General features: G+C 36.2%; 1 long non-coding RNA gene across 1 annotated transcript; it reads right to left on the bottom strand.

Moving 5' to 3' along the window:
• Positions 1-1,571: 1,571 nt before the first annotated feature.
• Positions 1,572-16,320, bottom strand: LOC132597090 (uncharacterized). The gene is made up of 4 exons (XR_009563450.1): positions 15,368-16,320; positions 8,030-8,154; positions 2,485-2,548; positions 1,572-1,803 (listed from the first exon to the last, which is right to left on the bottom strand). It is a non-coding gene; the product is annotated as an uncharacterized lncRNA (long non-coding RNA).
• Between the last annotated feature and the right edge of the window lie 3,915 nt (positions 16,321-20,235).

Here is a 20,235-nt window from a genome sequence, read left to right as displayed (position 1 = left end):
TCTTTCATTCTTAAGCCTGTGATTAATCTAAACTGTGTTTTTGAGAACTAACTTTATTTTTCCCTATATAGTGACTTGTTTTTCCACTGTCACCTAATGAAGAAACCATCCTTTTCTATTAAGTCCATTTCTACGTATATCAGGTTCCCATGTAAACATGGACTTGTTTTTGAGAACTCGATTCTGTTCCATTGATCTATTTATGTTTCTGCACCATATTGTCTCATTTCTATGGCTTTGTAGTAGTCTTCTGTTTCAGGATTTACTTACATTTTTCTGAAATAACTACTTCATGACGTTTTTTTACTTGCTGGATTAAACTTACATTTGGGTAAGAATCTTGGCATCTATAATTCTAAGAGTCACATAAAATTATTCTTTCTTGAACTATTTGTAGCAGGTATGATTCCCCTATTTTTTCCTGGCTAAAAGGACATAGATACTGTAGCACACACAGATCTCTGATTTCAAGGAAAAATAGGTCTCTTTCTGACCTAGAAGATTAATCATGATTGATTTAATCCAGACATAGGAATTTTGCTCTCCTCTACCAGTGATTTCTCTCTGTATCTGTGTGTGACACACTTCTGGCCAAAGAAACATCATAGGTAGGACACATGCTTGGGAGCTCCCCATATATAAATAGCCTCACTTAGGGAAAGGCTTGCCCAATCCTCTTCCTTTCCTTGCAAATCTTGAGATTGTGAGGTTCTAAGTTATAGCATGAGGTAACAACCATGAAGATAAAAAGGCAATACTAAGGATGGAAGAGAAGTTAGAAAAAAGCTAGGTTCCTGCTGGCATCACTAAGCAAGTGAACTAATTCTATCAAACTTAAGCACTATAATTTCTGTTGCATGAGAAAAATAAATCACTATTTGTTTAAGCATGGCCAAGATTTTTTGTGTCTTGATGCTATATTTATCCTGTATTATATATTCTCTGTCTGATACTAGGTTTTCCCAGAAGCAAACTGTAAGATAAGGATTCAAGATATAAAAATACTATATAAAATATTAGCAAAGTACAAAGATATTTGAAAAAGACAATATATCAAGATCAAATTTGGTTTATTCTAGTAATACAAGGCTGATTTAAGATCTGAAAATCTATGTAATTCACTACATCAAAAGATTAAATTAGAAAAATCATATGATCATCTCAGTAGATACAGGAAAATGATTTTATTAAATTAAGCATCTATTCATGATAAAAATTACTACTATAGTAGAAATACATGGGACCAACTTATTGCAGAAAAAGGTATCTGTGAATCCTACTGAAAAAAATCATACTGAATGGTAGAATAATGAAAGCTGTAACTCCAAGAATAAGGACAAGATATGAATGTCTGCTGTTACCAATTCTAATCACCACTGTCCTAGCTATTGCAATAAGGCAAGGCAAGAAAAACATAAGAAAAAGATTGGAAGAAAAAAACAAAACTGTCATTTTTCCAGATAGTATAATAAGTATTTAAAAAATCCAAAAAATTCTACAGATTAACTATTAGAATTTATACATGAATTCAAAACAATCACAATATTTAAAATCTATTTTGTGTCTAAATACTAGTAACTAACAAATAGAATTTAAATTAAAAAAATTTAAATTTGGGCTTCCCTGGTGGTGCAGTGGTTGGGAGTCCGCCTGCCAATGCAGGGGACACGGGTTCGTGCCCCGGTCCGGGAGGATCCCACATGCCACACAGCGACTGGGCCCGTGAGCCATGGCCGTTGAGCCTGCGCGTCCGGAGCCTGTGCTCCACAATGGGAGAGGCCACAACAGTGAGAGGCCCACATACTGCAAAAAAAAAAAAAAAAAATTTAAATTTAAGAACATTTAACATTTAAGAAAATTTAAATTAAAGAACATTTATAATAAGATTTTAAAAACACCTAATAGCTTAGAATAAATCTAATGAAAACTATGTAAAAACTCTATAAAATATTACTAAGAGAAATTAAATAACTAAATAGTGAGATGTAGTATGTTCACATATTGTGAGTTACAATTGTAAAGATGTTAGTTTTCATGGTTCATCTTATAGATCCAATGAAATTCCAAACAAAATTCCAGCAGGGGTGTGTGTGTGTGTGTGTGTGTGTGTGTGTGTGTGTGTGTGTGTGTGCATGAAAACTGGTTAACTTAAAAGCTATATGGAAATTTAAAAGGTCAATAACTCTGACCTCTTAAAAAAAACAAATTGGAAAACTTCCACTACTGGATATAAAGCTACTTTAATTAAGACAGTGATGCATTGGTACAAAAACAGACAAAGCCAAGGTAACAATAGAGAATAGAGAGCAAGGTGGCAGAACAGGAAGCCCCATACCCTCTTTCCCCCCATGACATACTGACACAACAATACAGGAACCAATTCCCTTTGTGAGAAACTTAGAAACCAATTAAGAGACTCCTGTACCCCAGATGAGCACAAAATCAGTCACATCAAAGTGGGTTAGGAAAACTCACAGCACTCACCATAATTCCTCCCCCTACTCAACGTAGCACAATCAGGAGAAAATTCCCAGATCTTAGCTTCTCCCTAGTGAGAGAAAGAAAAGATTGAAACATATGTCTAACATTTAGTCTTTGGGTGGCAGCGGGGAAGGGGTGGCTGCCTGAAGGACTGGTCTCTGTCTTGCCTTAATCTAACTGACAAGAAAGAGCACCAGATTGGAAGCCACTGAGAACAAGGCAACATTTTGGAACACTCACTCGCCATAGACCTTTCCCCAGCTCAGTGGATCAAGTAGGAGAAAAACCCCAATTCTCTACTTCGCCCTGGGGAGGAAAAGAGTTGGAACATATATCCAGCATTCCACCTTTTCTGTGGGCTGCCTGAGGACGGGTATCTGTCTTCTGTCTCAGAGCACTGATGGGACGTGATATACTCTAGATGCCCAGGGGTTGCTGAACAACAGAAAAGAGCTTGGCAGGTCGCTGCTGCCCCAGAGGGCCTGCGGAACAGCATACAGAGGGAGGCTGATATAGCTCCACACCTCTCCCTCAGGGGAAGGACAGGAGTGGAACATGTGTCCAAAATTCTGACTGAGTGCTGAAAGAAAACTGTCAACCAAGAATACTACATCCAGCAAAACTGTGCTTCAAAAATGGAGGAGAAACAAAGCTGAGAGAATTCATCATCACCAGACTTGCCTTACAAGAAATGCAATTTCATTTTCATTTAATCATCCAAGGAAAATTTGTACCTACGTGCACAAAAAAAAAAAAAAAAAAAAAAATCACAGGAAAAAAAGAATTTTCATGGCAACATTATTCATAAAATTTGGGGAAAAAATCAAATGTCTATAAAGAATAGAATGGATAAATTACAGTTTATATGATAGGATATTACATAGCAACAAAACTGAACAAATTATTGCTACATGCACCATCATGGATGAACCTCATTAATGTAATGTTGATTTACAATAGCCAGACACAAAAGAATGATTTCTGTATGATTCCATTTTTATAAAATTTGAAAACAGGCAAAACTAATCTATGGTACTTAAACTCAGTGGTTATCTTTGGAAGAGTGACAGGGAGCAGTGACAGGAAGGGGCACAAAGGGAGTTTCTGGGGTCGGGTCATATCCTAGTTCTTAATCTGAGTGGTAGTTATGTGGGTGGGTACATTTTGTGATAAGTCATTAAGATATAAATTTATGATTTGTGAATTTTCCTATGTCAAGAAAAAGGCACATACTAAAAGGTATCCCTGCCACTACTGACTCTTATCCACTGGGCACCCATATCTACAATCCAACCCAGGGTAACCACATTTTTCTTTTTATTTGACCCACTCTGTGTTTTGTTGTTTATATTTTTTAATTAAGCTTTTTGTTTTGATGTAATTTTGGATTAACATTGCAACTGTAAGAAATAATACAGCAATATCCCATGTACTTTTTACCCAGTTTCCCCCATTGGTAACGCTTTGTATTCACAACCAGGATATTGACATTGATACAGTCAAGGTAGAGAACATTTCCCTCACAAGGATCCCTTATGCTGACTTGTATAAACATATCTCCTTCCCTCCTGTCCCAACGCCTGGCAACCACTAATCTGTTCTTCATTTTCATATTTTTTTCATTTTAAGAATGTTATAAGTGGAATCATACAGTATGCAACCTATTGGGATTGGCTTTTGCAGCTCGGCATAATTCTCTGGAGATGCATCCAGGTTGTAGTGTATTAGTAGTTTTTCCTTTTTACTGTAGAGTAGTATTCCTTGGTATTGATATTCCACAGTTTGCTTAGCCATTCACCTGTTATTTCTAGTTTGGGGCTATTATGAATAAAACTACTATAAACATTTGTGTACAGGTTTTTATGTGAACATAAGTCTTCATTTATGTGGTTTAAGTCTCCAGGAGTGTAATTTTGTCATATGGTAGTTGCATGTTTAGCTTTTTAAAGAAACTGACAAACTATTTTCCAGACTGGCTGTACCATCTTTCATTCCTGTCAGCAATGTATGATTGATCCAGTTTCTCTGTATTCTCTCCAGGATTTGGTGTTGTCACTATTTTTTATTTTATCCATTCTGATAGGTGTAGAGTGATATTATCATGGTGGTGTTAGTTTGAATTCCCCTGCTGTTTACTGATGTTGAACATCTTTTCAAGTGTTTAACTTGCCATCTGTATATCTTCAGTGAAATGTCTATGCCTTTTGCCCATGTGCTAATTGGATTGTTTGCTTTTTACTGCTGAATTTTCAGAGTTCTTTATATATCCTAGATACTAGTCTTTTGTTTAATGTGTGGCTTGCTACTCCTTTGTCAGAAACATGTGTTTCTTCCCATTCTGGAGCTTGTCTTTTTATCTTCTTAAAGGGTCTTTCACACAGCAATTTTTAAAATTTTAATAAAGTCCAATTTAGCAATTTTTCCTTTTGTATGTTGTTCTTTGATGTCAAATCTAGGAACATTTGCCAAGTCCTAGATCCTGACATTTTTCTCTTCTGTTTTCTTCTAAAAGTTTATAGTCTTATGTTTTACATTTAAGCCTGTGATTCGTTTTAACTTTTGTATAAAGTGTGAGGCTTAGGTTTAAGGTATATTTTTTTTAACATATGGATGTCCAATTGTTCCAGCACCATTTGTTTAACATTCTATCTTAACTCTATTCAATTGCTTTTTCACATCTGTCAAAAATCAGGCATGTTTGTGTGTATTTCTGGGTTCTCTATTCTGTTCCAATGTCTATATGTCTATCCCACCACCATTACCACATAGTTATGATTATTTTAGCTATAATAACTCTTGCAGTTGGAAAGACGGATTCCCTCCCACTTTATTCATCTTTTTCAAAATAGTTCTAGCTACTCTAGTTCCTTTTTCTTTCCATGTAAATTTTAGAATAATCTTGTCTGTATCCATAAAAAATATTGCTTGGATATGTATTAAGCCTGTTCATCAATTTGGGAGAATTGACAAGTTGAGTCTTCCAATATATAATCAGATATTTCTATTTACATAGATATTTAATTTCTTTCATCAGTATTGTATACTTTTCAGCATACAAGTCCTGTACAAGTTTTGCTAGATCTACACTGAAGTATTTCATTTTTTGAGCGATTGTAAATGATATTTTAATTTTAGTGTCCATGTGTTCATTACTAGTATATATACATACAATTGATTTTTATATGTTTATCTTGTATCCTGCAACATTGTTGAACTTAGTTATTAGGTATTCTCATGTTATATTTGTTTAATCTCATTCTTTTTCTCATTTTCTTGACATTTAAGTCCTTAAGAATCTAAAATATGCTACTTTTATAGTATAAATTTCACATGAATTATATCTGAACTTCTTGAGGGTCAAATTTTACTGGCCACTGATTCTCACACATGGTTGATTATTTCCATGTGTGTTTTATATTCTGGAGGTTATGATCTCTTTAGTGACACATTATTAGCAGGAACTCAACATAACCTGGTTTATGCTGTTTGTGTGATTTTACATTTTCTTCTCAAGAACTCAAGGGATAGTATGATCTTAGGACTGATTTTTACGTCAACTAAAAATATATAGATGGATTAGGGCATAGCCACAATTAAAAGTTATTTGAGAAGAATTTTTTCTACTATGAAAAAAGAATTTTTTTCCTTCTATGCTGATGAGATTAAAAAAGACTGGGAAAATGCCAGAATTTTTCTGGTCGATTTTGCACACAGTGTATCGTTCTTTGAGGGTTTAATTTCAGCATCTCTGAGTTCAAATTTCCTACCTCTTATAGCCTGTTTTGTTTGACCACCAAGATCAAGTCCCTTGGTTAGTGAAACCAATATCCAATCTCTAAGACAACCACAATATCAACTCATCTTTATTTCTTTGGTGTTCAACATTCCTACCCCCCCCCATTTTGGATCACTACTGATTTCCTTTACTTTCTTAGAGTTCAGTTATACATTTAAGGTGATTCGTTATACTTTTTCCAACATTTCAGGATATTTTGTAGTATGAAGGTTTTAATTCTATTTAGACAGACATAATGTCAGTTAAATTATTTTCATTAATATTTTACTTAGAATTTATCACCTAGGCTTATATGTGAAATGGGTTTATAATTTTATTTCTTATACTTTTTATTTGGCTTTGTAACCAAGGTTATAGCAGCTTCTAAATGAGTTGGGTGTCTTTAATATTTTTCTAATTTCTAGAACAATCTGTATAATATAGAGAGATTCTATTACTCAAATTTTTGGTAAAATTCTCCTATAAAATATTCTGGGTCTGACACTTTACTGGCAAGAGGTCTTTGATTGCCATTGCTGGGGGGTTTTTTTAGTGATTATTGGTCCACTCATGTTCTCCCTTTTCCTCATATGAATTTTGGCATTTTCAGAATTCACCCATTTCATCTATGCTTTCAACTGTATGCATATACTGCTTCATAATATTTTTATTATTTTAAATCCTTTGCTACCAGTAATGATAGGAAGTTTTTTCCGTATTTTTGTCTTCTCTCTTCTTGTCTAGTCTAGATCAGTCTTGGTAGAGGTTTGTCTGTCATAAAGCTTTCAAACCAGCTCTTGATTTTGTTCTGTACTGAAGAACTTTAGACACAAAATAATAAAATCAATGTCTTCCAGGTATTTTGGCTATAAAGATGTTTTCTACAGCTATAAATTCAAAATATCATAAAGCAAATCAAGAATTTATTTACATCTAGATACTGCTCAAAATCAATGTTTTTTTTCCTATTAATTATGACCAGTATTTTCACTTGTCTAGCCCTCTTGCACTTATCACCTGAATCTTATCATCCGTATCACCCATTGTAATGATGAACAAATCACTAGAACACTCAAAGCACCTGAGTTGCTCAGGCAACAGCTTTACTCCAGCAGTTACCACATCATGACAAATTGCATTTTCCATAATATAAATCCTGCTTCCTAAGAAAACAAAAGTCATCTCCACTTACATTGATAAAAATGCATGCTGTGGGAGAAGGCCCTGCAATTACTTTTTTTAAAAAGGTAGAAAGCAAAGTGAACTCTTTCTGAATTTTTCCATAGGGGAACTGAAACTAAGAACCACAGGATTTTAAAATTAAACGTGAAGTCAAACCGTTTATCATCCTCATTTTGCAGGTGAAGAAGTCTTGGCCTGGGGAACTGACATATACTAGATGACATGTGAAAACCAGAACTCCGTCAGATCAATGACTACAACCTGATAATGAAATGAATTTTTTTCCCTTACTGCAATATGCTAGAAAAGGAGCAAAATTCCCAGGAACTACAAACTTGATCGTGATGAAGGGAGGATGGAGAATGGGAAGTGCAAGGGGGGAAACAGAACTTAGGGAAGAGTCCTACAAAGCAACTTTAATGAGGACAGATGAATTTGAGAACACTAATTAAGTTACCATTTGCTAATAAATGAGAATTGACTTTTTTATTCATGTCACTTCTGTAAACCAAAGCCAAAGGTCCCATTTGTGTTTTGTTACTCAAATTGGTATTAGTGTTCTCACTGTACAAACAATGACTGAATATTTACCTGTAAGTTATCTTTGCAGTTATGAAGGATGGGGCACAAGAAAGAAGGCAAATAGAAAGCAGACATCAGTGTTTCTTTTAGTAGAAAATGCTAAGTTGTGCCAGTATTTCTGTCACATTTGCAGTCTAGGAGGAAGAGGAAAACACATATTGCAATTTAATTTAAACTCAGAGCCTAGTCATCAATGACCTTTAAACTCTGAAACCGGTGTTACTGCCCACATGGTACATGCAATTATGAAATTTGATTTCCTATATGTTGTAAGCAATGAAACTTCTTTCTTTAATGAAACTGTTTTGACACTGACAAATACAAATATATTTGTAATAACTTCTGTATAAATTAAAAATCAATGCCAATTTCAACTCTCTGGGTAATTTTTTACTGAACATACAAAAATTTCACAGGGGCCAAACATTTGCAAACAGCAAGACAACAAATAAAAAACAAATTTGACACAGAACTCAATTGTTCTAAACCCAGAAATGGTATTTGGCTACAGGGCTTACCAAGCCCTTTAAGCAAACTTGCAAGATCTAAGTTTGCTTCATAGTTCAGGGAGATTCCTACAAGGTTATGGCAGGTAGAAGCCCCTCAATCACTTCAGCCATTTCTCCACTCTTACCCTCAGACTAAACCAGCACAGTGTGCTTCCTTCTCTTTTCTGAAACCCTTTTGTTCTGCTTTAACTGAGACACAGCTGAGCATAATGGAGCCGCCCTCACTGTAGTCAAGCTGGGTACCTGAATTCAGAGACCTCACACTGTTTGAGATGGGTTACCCCTCAAACACTGACCCAAGTTCCTATGGCCAGGCTTTGACTGAACTACGCTAACTAGAAAACTCAGCATGCAAGTTTGAACACACATTCATGCATGCAAGTACACACACACACACACACACACACACACACACACACATATACAACACGTAATTGGTGAGAGGGCTGCACTTGAGATTGTTCTGACTTCCGGCTGGTATTTCTGGGCAGGCAGTTCACAGCACCTTCTATCACCAATGAGGGAGACAGCACTGTGCTGGGGCACTCAGCAGTTCAGGGCACTGGCAAAGTGAAAACAAGGCTCTCCTGAAAGACAACCAGCCCCTTTCTAGTGCAGCCACTTAAGCGCTTCCTTCCTTTCTAAACCGCTGGCTAGAACTGAACAGCACTTTACATACAGCAAAGGCTGCAGATTGGGAAAGCTGTCAGGGTAATTATTTTCTTTTTCTTTTCTGCATTGATTTCATCTGAGACTGAACATCACAGCAATTATGCCTGTCAGATCTAGACCATAACTTCCTATACAATTTTGAAAGTGTCCCTGTTGACATCAGGCCATCTGGAGTTGGATCTTCTTTATGAATTTCCATATGTATGCAATCAGACCTGGTGGGTCTGACTAGAGTGATATTACTTAAATGTTCTTTTTCCAGGGGTCCAAACCAGGTAGCACGTCTCATAATGATAAATATAAAAATGAGGATTATGTGCTTATGTTAAAAAGAAAAGGAATATAAGTGAATTGTGTAGCAACAGAAATTGTGTCCGGCTTGGTTGTGAAAACCTGTACAAGACTAATGTGTGACCCAATTCCTATAATTTTTTGTATTTATTTGCAATATACATATATATATACACATACATATATGACTAAAACACTCAAATAATGGCATGGTAAGATATTATCTGTTTTTATTTACTTTTCACGTACCTATATTTTATAAGCTTTCTACAGTAATCTTGCATTACTTTTATTATAGAATCTTTTTTAAAATTTAAACTAGCATTAGTTACAAGAAGAATGTATAAGGTACATAAGTCTCGTTTTATAGACTCAGAATACCTAAGCATATATAAACAGAAGGAAATGTACAATTGTATGTAAGTAAACATACATAGAGCTCAGGAAAATAGAGTTGAGCTTGTGAAAATAGCAAAGCTGGAATCGCCTCCCCAGAATATTTATATACACCCACAAAGATATTTATATAAACTTGCCTTCAGTCCAAGACTTCCCATGTTACTTTCTTGCCATTTAGGCAGCCCTGATGGTCCAGCAGAGCCTCTTTACAACCCTATACTGAGTACCTTAACCTTACTCTGACATATAAATTCAAATGTCAGGGAATTATAATATGGGGAATCTTCTCTGGTTAAAGCTCAAAAAACAAAAGCCCACCAAACTTTTCCACATGCCATGATTTTTTTAAAGAGAAATAAGGGACCAGGGAAAACAGGGATGGTTAAAAAAAACAAAAACCAAAAATACTATTCCTTTCTTTCAAGCCAAAAGCACTAAATCATTAACTGCCTTGTAAATCTCTACCAATTTGTGTTCCATGTAAATCTCAAACAGGAGTTCTCTTAGTGAACCCTCTCCTAGAAAGTACCTGCCGGGATGTTTATACAATCATTACTGGTAGGTTTTTCTCTGCAGGAAAAAAGTCACGGCTGCAGTTCCAATCTTTAGGGGGTACAAAAACATATTTCAGGAGGCAGTAAGCCTTTTCATTATAAAAAAAAAAAAAAAGACTTTAGTTCCAACCATAATTATATTCTCACAAAGAAATTGAGAAATGGGATTTTCTTTTTTGGTAGATCAATGGCTTTATCCAAGCAACAGCTCATGAATAAATCTCTTTTTAAAGATCTAAGATGTGACACAAGCTCATTATTAGAAAATATCCAAATAACTAAGTATATAGATATAAGGGGGAAAAATTGTGGTACAGTATTCTGAACCAGAGCTGCATTCTCAATGATGTATCTTTTTTAAAAAAAATTATTGGGAAAGTATACTTTTGGTTAGATTAAAGTCTATCTTCTCTGAGATCACTTTCCCTACATATTTCAACTGTAACAAAATAATGCAACACTAATCTGTAAGACTTTTTTCAGTAATAGATGTTTTTCCTCAGTAAATCAATGCAAAGGCTAATTGGGGTGGAAGGTGACTATCTCTCTTGGTTATAAATACATTTGCATTGCTATCAATCTTTTCCACTACCAATGTTAAACGAGGCTGAACAACCTAGAGAGGAAAAAAAAAAAGTTCAATGTTAACACATAGTAAATGCTGCCATCAAGTGGCTCAATAGAGAGTTGCTCTAACAAAAAATAAAGCTGTCAACTAAATTACTAACACAAGGTTTAAAACCTGGAATCAATCTTACTTAGAGTTTGACAAGCATTTTTATCATAAAGAGGGGTTTTAAAACTACTACCGTGGGCCAGATGTGCCCATGGTATATTTCTGTACGGCCCTCAAGATAAAACTGCGGCCCACAAAGTCTGAAAAAAAATTACAATGCTCTGCAAGCGAATATTCTTTAGTTCTGGGTAGCTTGTTACTAACTCATATATCCTTACCCCAAAGCCTATCTATGATGATTTATATGTTAGTGTCATTGAACTTGAACTATTTAATGTTAAAAGTCATTGAACTCTCTTTTCTCACATTTAAAAAGATATATTTAAGGACCTTAGGACCTTAATACATGCAAACTTTATTTTAATAATTTCCACTGTTCATTGCTTAGAATTAACTTTGAAGTAGATAGGGTATGTCTGAGAGATGAGAAATGGCTTCCCTAGAACACAGCATGATACTTTCACATATTGGGCAGTGGGAGGTACAGGTTTTTAACTTATCAAAGATTGGCCCCCATATCTGTATGAATAATTACAGTGTTAACTTATTTCCATTTTGCATGGCAAGGAAGAAAAGTATGATGCAAAGATGAGAACTTTTTAAACATACAATTTTTTTAATCAACAGATTTTAATGATGCACATGAGAAACTGATTTTTTCTTTTATTTCCATAATGGCAGATGTGAAAGCACTGAGCTCAAGTTAGGTTGTTTATTATCAAAGACATTCTAAGTGATGCAGGTAATTAAATAGTTTATCATTGCTCAAATAACAAACACATTTTAAATATACATTTCATAATCAATAGAATTTTGCAAATGGAAGCTGGTTCTGAGGTTTTCAAAGTTCTAATACAAAACCTATGGTGTTAAGTATTTCCCAAAGCGTGGTCAAGAGACTACCCGCAACAGAATCATATAAAATACTTATTAAAAAATCAGATTCTTAGATCTTGGACCTATTGAGTCAGAATTTCAAGGGAGAAAGAGACAGGATTTGAATGTTTAACATCTCATAGGTAACTTCTATGACCTTAAAGTTTAAGAACCTCTTCATTTTAGTAAATGAGAGACAAAAGTAAACTCATCTCCTCAAGATCACAAAACTAGGATTAGAATCAGAAATAGAAGACTGTCTTCCTGCCCTCCAGTCTAAAATTCATTATCCTTTACTATATAAACTGGAAAAAGCTTTCCCATTTCAGGTGTCAAAATCCTTTCACTATGACTGGGAGCTATTAACTACATACAGGAGGGTCACTTCTTAAGTTACAGCCTATGGTCTTTAATAAGTAAAAAATAAAAGGTGCTATATTATTATAAAGAAGGTATATTATTATTAATTACCATTAAAACTAATAATAGCTGACTTCCTATAAAGGCAACAGTGTAAAACTGTCTCTGTTCCTTCCTTTACCATTAAACCAAATGAAAACATGGTCAAGAAACATAAATCAAAAAATGAACCACAATGTTTTAGATTGTTTGCTCAAAGAGCTAAATTCCTTCTATAACTGGATGACAATTACAGTGTGACTTTGCCACCTCTTGAAACTGGACTGGTCTTCTGACTTGCTTCGATTAATGGAATGCAGCAGAAGTGTTGCTTTGAGAATTTCTAGTCTCTGTCATGAGAGGTTTTGAAGCTTCCTACCCTCTTGGAACCCTGAAATCACCATGCCATGAAGGTAGCCAGAATGAAAACATGTGGAGAGAGAGGCCCAGACATCCCAGCTGTCTCAGCCATTGCAGATGAGCCACCAGCTGACTGAAGTTAGGTAAATGAACCCAGATAAGATTGGCAGAACTGCCCAGTCACCAACAGAATCGGGAGAAGTAATACATTGCAGTTGACTGAAGTCACTAAGTTTTGAAGTGCTGTGTTACATAATAATAGATAATTAATACAATAAGAAACAACCATAACCACAAACCATAACATATGAAGAAACAACCACAATGCTAAAGCACAATGGCTGCCAGGTACACTGAAAATAATACAAAGACAGAGGAGGGCTCCACAAGAGACAGAAGCCACTACAGGCCCTGAGCACAGTGAAGCATTCACCACAGTAGGTGGGATATACCAAGACAAAACAGAATCTCTCTTCACTTGAATGGCCAACTGGGTTTCATGCAGGAGCTGGGAAACCTCAGTAAATCTTACTTTGTACCACAGAGTGGCAGATATTGCCAAGCTGAATATGAAAGCATACAGATGTGTCGTCTTCCCAAAAGAGTTGCTGTGGGTGAAACATGGTGGTAGAGAAATTATCAGTGGAAATAGCCCTGCAGACAAGCAGGAATGAAAGGAAGAAAGGAAGTGGGGAGGAGGGAAAAAAGGGAGGGAGGGAGTGGGGAAAGGGAGAGAGAAGGGAAAGGGGAGGGGAGGGGAGGGGAGGGGAAGGGAGAGGAGAGGGAAAGAAAGAGAGAAAGAGAAAGAAAGAAAGAAAGAAAGGAAGGAAGGAAGGAAGGAAGGAAGGAAGGAAGAAAGGAAGAAAGAAAGAAAGGAAAAAAGGAAGAAAGAAAGAAAGAAAAAGGAAGGAAGGAAGGAAGGAAGGAAGAAAGAAAGAAAGAAGAAAGAAAGAACCCGTGGCTTCACTAGGTGCCAGAAAGACTTCTAGGTAACACAGAATTGGTTTACTATATACCTCAGGGCAAATATTCATGGGAATGTGTTCAAAAGCCATGGTCTAAAATTCAAACTTTCTGCTGCATTCTACCTAACTCTCCTATATATTATCCATCACTGAATAGCTGATTCAGGTGTGTATTATAGATGAAAAATAGAAAAAAATCAGCTGGGACATATGTAAAAATAGTACTAAAAGTCTAAGGAAAAGTATATAGCAAGCAGAAGGCAGATAAAAAATTCATAAGACTATAACACAAATCAGGCCAAAAATTATGAAAAATATAGTATTCCTCAAATTAAAAATTATTTTAAAAATCACAACCCCTCTGAAACAAGAATCCAGATAAGACATAGTAGGACTCAAGGAAAAACATCAGAAAATAAATGTAATGAAAAATGCTGCATCAGAGTCAAAAAATAGAAGAGAAAATGAAACTATTACATTACTGAAGGTCACATTAAATGTATCAGAAGGAAAAAACAAGCCATTTCTAAAAATACAAAAATATAGAAGAACAAAGACTTAAGTATTTGAAAGAGCATTACTGATATAGAGCCAAAGGAGATCCAATGTGTGTATAGCTGACATTTCTAAAGAAGAAATATAAAAAATATCCAAAGATATAATAAAAGAACATTTCTTTGAAATAAGGGAAAAATCAAGCATTTAGGTAAAATGAGTACATTGTATACCAGGAAAAGTTGCTATAGAATGATCAGCACATAACCTGAGAAACTTTCTGGAGTTTAATGATAGAGCATTCTGTGGGGGGCAAGAAAGAATCTATTCTCCTATAAGAAAGAAAAAAATCTGGCTGACCTCAGATTTAAAAATTACTGCAGAAGGCAATAGAGCAATATCTACCACATCTTTGGGAAAGGGAAATATAAACCAAGAATGTTAAATCTAAACCAGTTATTATTTCAAGTATAAAAGTAATTGACAGATCATACGAAACATGCAAGAAATCAGGAACACCACCTCCTTTGAGCTCTTCTTTAAAACAACTATTATAGTATGATATCCTATAAACTTAGAGGTAAGTGGAGAAATCATTGTAAAGACACTACTCAACTGTGAGAGTTATAAGTAGAACAGAATGTAAATGTTATAGACCATAGTACTTTAGAAATAATAATATAATCTGCCTCTGGTGATAGAAGAGAAGAGAAGGGGAAGTAGGTTAAAGAGAAAGCATACTCTTATCTGTATCTCCTAGAAGAGGAGTCAAATAGATAGTGAATCTTAAAGGGATAACTCATTAAATCATGACTTAATTATATAAACACTTGGAAAAATATGAATATCTCAGATCATATAGTAAATAAAAATGATTAAAAACTAAAAGTATATCATAAAGAGAGACAGGTTTAAAATAAAAATGGTTGTCAAAAAACTAAATACAAATGAGCAAAAAAATCCCCTATAGTTCTATATCTAAAACCTTCAGATTATATTAAAAAGAAAAAAACCATCTGCTATATAAAAGGGTGATTCCGAAAGGCCTGAAGAAAAAGAAAAGGCAAAGATAAACCAATAAACAAACAGACCTGAAACTGCTGGTCAAGGAGGAGCCAGAAATCCAACAAGTTTCCTTGTAAAGACAGGGGATTTTACTCTTCCCTTATCCGTGACGAGGACAATGAAGCCCATTCCTGCCTGCAAGAGGTATACCATTTAAAATGGGAAACCAAAATTCCACAAATGATTATAATAAATCATAGCCCCATTTGAAGACACCTCATTTATCTCATTCAACATTTATTCAACAGCATTAACAATTTTTTAAAGCCTTTTAGGTATTTGTATTAGTAAGTAATTTTAAACTGAGAATTTAGATGGATCTATTCTAAATTTTTTAAACATTGCTTCTTTCAATAGCTGTGTTTTAGGGTTGCTTTTACAAAAACAATACTTCCCTCTTTTCATGTCGTGGTTTTTTAAAAAATATCTTTCGTTTCACTGGCACAAGGGCTAAAAGAGGGGAGAGAAAAATGAAGTTTATCTGAAAGATGATGTTAACCCATTGAGTTCTATAGTCTTCTCTTCATGTATGCATAACTCTCACAATATGCGTCAAATGCTTCTTCTCAATGAATTAAAGTGTTTTGACAGCCCCAGAAAGCTGTGTCATCATCCTCTAGGAAATGATACCCCATTTTATTCCAAGCAGCTTAGAAGAACTGTAACACTCATGGAAACGATTAGCTGTTCCTGACACTAAGAGAATCACAGAACAATCAGAGACAGCGATCTCATTCTCCACCAAAAGAGGAGGTGAGAAATAGAGATGACAATCTAGGTCATAACTTAGAGCCAAAACAGGAAGCCACTAAGATATGAGCAAGGAAATTTTCACAGGGAGGTGGCAAGTTTAAAAGACACCGTGACTATCACAGGGCTGGACATACCAGTGAAGAAAGGAATCCTTGGCAGAGAATACCAAATACCAATATGTGCCATACGTGCCCAAAGAGAGGAGTACATAACCTCAGTTGATTTAAATCAATGAGTAAATAAATATTAAAGTTTACAGATACCTGATTGTGAGCTCTTAAAATTATTTCTAGTTAAGCTATAACATTTGAAAGTGGATTCACTTTAACCTTTTCACTAAAATGGATCAACCAGGTTTGAGATCAGTGCTTGAGCCAATGAAACAAGGGTAAATCACCAAGAATGCTGCTTTCTTAGGTTCTTCTAATAAGATTATTACCTAGTAATCACACGACTTTCCTGAGGTGATCAATCATATCTAAACAAACTTTTAAAATGCACATCTTGGGTGTTATCATGTATGAGATTAGCTGGAAACACGGTGGCCCTTGTCTCTGGAATAACTGACATAAGCAGTGTACTTAAGGAGGAAGGTGGCTGCAGAGAGAGTAAGGCAGAGACAGGAAAGAACAAAAAGCTCAACACTGGATTAACACTTTACTTTTCCTTATAGTCTAGATGTGCATGGGGCCAACAATTCACTTTTTTTTTTTTCAGCTGTGCTGGGTCTTAGTTGCGGCATGCAGGATCTTTATTGAGGCATGCGGGATCTTTCATTGCAGCGTGAAGGCTCTTTGTGGTGGTGCACGGGTTTTTCTCTAGTTGCGGCGTGCGGGTTTTCTCTTCTCTAGTTGTGGCACGCAGGCTCCAGGGCACGTGGACTCTGTAGTTGTGGCGCGTGGGTTCCAGAGCATTTGGGCTCTGTAGTTTGCAGCATGCAGGCTCTCTAGTTGAGGCGTGTGAGCTCAGTAGTTGTGGCATGCAGACTTAGTTGCCCCACGGCATGTGGGATCTTAGTTCCCTGACCAGGGATCGAACCCTCATCCCCTGCAATGCAAGGCAGATTCTTTACCACTGGACGACCAGGGAGGTCCCACCAACCATTCACTCTTAAACCATTAACTCTCTTAGCAGAATCACCTGTTTGAGAAATTACCTACACCTTAATTTCATGCAGCTCATCACACAAAAATGAGAAGGCTAGCTGGATTCCACGTTCATAGGTTTCAGGACTTCCCTGACCTCAGGAAAGAGTTAAGAAGCTTTTGTGTTTAAATCCTAAGGAAAGTGGCCAAAAGGGATCATAATGAATACTTACTTACAGTACCTACAAGTGCCAGGCTTCTCACACACTCTCTCATGTAATCCTCACGACAACCCAGAAAGATAGGTGGTCCTATCATTTCTCAATATTTTACAGAAGAAACAGGCCCAGAGATGAAATAACTTCTGCACTCCCATCAAACCACACCTCTTTCAAGAAGTTTTTCCTGAATTCCTGCCCGTCCTGTAATCAGATGGAGTGGTATCAGCTGGGCTCTCTCTCAACTTCAGCATTTCCTTAGCACTCTGAGCGGTAACTAGCGTACATGCTTGATCACCATGCCCACCCTCTCGAAACAGTGTTGAAGGCAGTAACTATGCTTCACTGACATCTCTAGAAGAGCAGCTGGTATATAGTTGGGGTTCAATTAATGTCTGATAAATTTAAAGATTAAGTAAGTAAGCATGAAATTCTCCAAGGGCTGAGGCGACTTTGATGGCTCATCCATCAGTTCAGGTGTGATATTAGGGATCTTCTGGTCCTCCTACAAGTTCTTACGGCTCTGCCAGTCTTCTCACTAAGGAATGAGCCTAGGCAGTATACCTCAAATCCAGGAATCAGGCAGAGATTAATATAGATACATATATCTCTGATTCTTACCTCCAGTAGTTTTTAGCTAATATTGTTAAATTAGTTGTTTTTAGCTAATGTTGCTGAGTTCAAAATTACATAAATTTGTCTTCCTAAAGACAAATTTATCCCATAACATCTTGCATGTTTATCTAAGGGAAAACACACCATTTCTAGATAAAGTACTTACACTAGTTTTTTGAAAACCTACTGTGTTGGTAATGTTCCTAGTCATTAATTTCAGATTGGAGGAAGAGAGAATTCAGCCATTTTTCATAGTCCTGCAAAAATCATACACAGCTTTGCTGAATCAAGCACAGGATAAAGCTACAAGATTCACTCAACTGAAACACATCACCTCAGCCACCATATGTTACTATTAAAACAAAAGAGGAATAGGGTTTTCAACCCAATAGTTTACCTAAAAAGTCTCTCTTAGGCAAGTTTGACCTTTACAATACGAATTTCATTTTGTTGTAAGCTCTAACATTTCTATTACTGCTTAACATGCACTCTTCATAGAGATCTGCCCTAACAATTTCTAACTGTATTTATTCATGCTGAGCATTCTGCTTAACTACTCGCCTAAAATGCAGTACGGTTACCAGAGAAATAATATTTCCTGTTATTTCAGGACGGTGAAGGTCAAACCAGTTTCATGCAAAGGGAAATGAAATGTTTTGTGTCTTTAGGCTGTGTAGTATAATTTCAGTGCTTTTCTTGCTCTTTATGGTAGAGCCTTCGACTGTTCCTCATTTTACTGTGATCACCATTGTTATCCCCTGCCCTCTCTCTCATGCTTTTTTAAATGAGCAAGGTTATTTCTAACATTCTACCACCTATAGGAATTGTGTATCATGCACAGCATTGAAAATTTAACTTAAAAGCAGCCTTTGTTACCAGAAAGCAAGAAGAATTATATTCTTGCTTATATTATATTCTTACATATGCTTATATTATATTCTTTAATCAAGTAATTAATCCTCTGGATAAAGTAATGTATTTCATTGTCTACAGTATTTTGAGGAGTCAGATGATCTCATAGAGTTTGCCTGTTGTGGGGTTCTATTAAACTTGCCCACAGTGGTAACATAAGCCCATCCCTGGTTCAAGTGGCTGCTTTCCAATTGAGCCTTACAGCATAGTGGCTACACGCTTGGACTCTGGAGTTAGAAAGACCTGGATGTGAAACTTAGTTCTACCAGTAACCTGCTGTGTGAACCTAGGTAGGTTGCCTACCTTCCTTTGTTTTGCATTCAACAAATTGGATGCCCACTGTTCTATTATTACTACTCCTTGCTTACAGAACTACAGCAAAATGAGCTTAAGTACAATGACAGAATTTGCAAGCACTTTCTTCATTGAAAATGCAGTATGCACTGAAATCACGCCAGGACCCTCACAATATGGCTGAGAGTGGGAGGGGAAGTTCTACAGAACCAGGCAGTGTGTCAAAGTGTGGGCCCACATAGGGTCAGCAAAGTAAAACGCAAAAAGAATAGAGCAAGTGTAGATGAGGTTGGGACACGTGTCAATGTCAGGGGAGTTCGACCTTGTGGGTGAGGCACAGCTAAAAGTAAAATCCTAGCTATACACAAAGACAGGCATTTAAGTGGCCTTATAATCATCCACTGATTTTCAACTACCACTGCAACAGTTCACTGTTATGTTAGAGGTGAGCAGGCAGGAAGGAGGTGAGGTTGTAGTCACCTCCTTGAGAATCTCACATAAATCACATCTTACAATTTTCCCATATATCAATTCATTACTGATGGACTATGTCTGTCATACGTGAGAATGTTCTCCAATATGTGTTTTGTAAGTGTAGTGGGTTGAATGACCGCTCCCAAAATATATATCCACCCAGAACCTGTGAATATGACTTTATTGGAAAAAAAAAGGGGGGGGGTCTTTGCAGATGTAATTAAGGATCTCAAGATGATCATCCTGATTAACCAGATGGGCTCTAAATCCAATGACAGAGTCTTTGTTTCAGACAGAAAAGGAGGAGACAAAGGCATAGAGTAGAAGGCCATGTGAATACAGAGGAACAGCAACAGGGCCCCAGATGAGTAGCCAGATTTGAAGCCTAACTCCAGTCTCAGAAGGGAATCAAAGCATTCATTCATTCAGCAGTTATTTTATGGAGGGCCAGAATTTGATGGGTATAGTCCAATCATAAAACATAAGCTGGGTAGTAGGAAGGTGTTTCTGCAATTTGTCAGCCACCTGAACACCTTGGGCTTA

Source organism: Globicephala melas, chromosome 3 (genome assembly GCF_963455315.2).
Source record: "Globicephala melas chromosome 3, mGloMel1.2, whole genome shotgun sequence".
Lineage (NCBI taxonomy): Eukaryota > Metazoa > Chordata > Mammalia > Artiodactyla > Delphinidae > Globicephala > Globicephala melas.
Note: the sequence above shows the minus strand (reverse complement) of the source record. Positions and strands in the feature narration are given on the sequence as shown.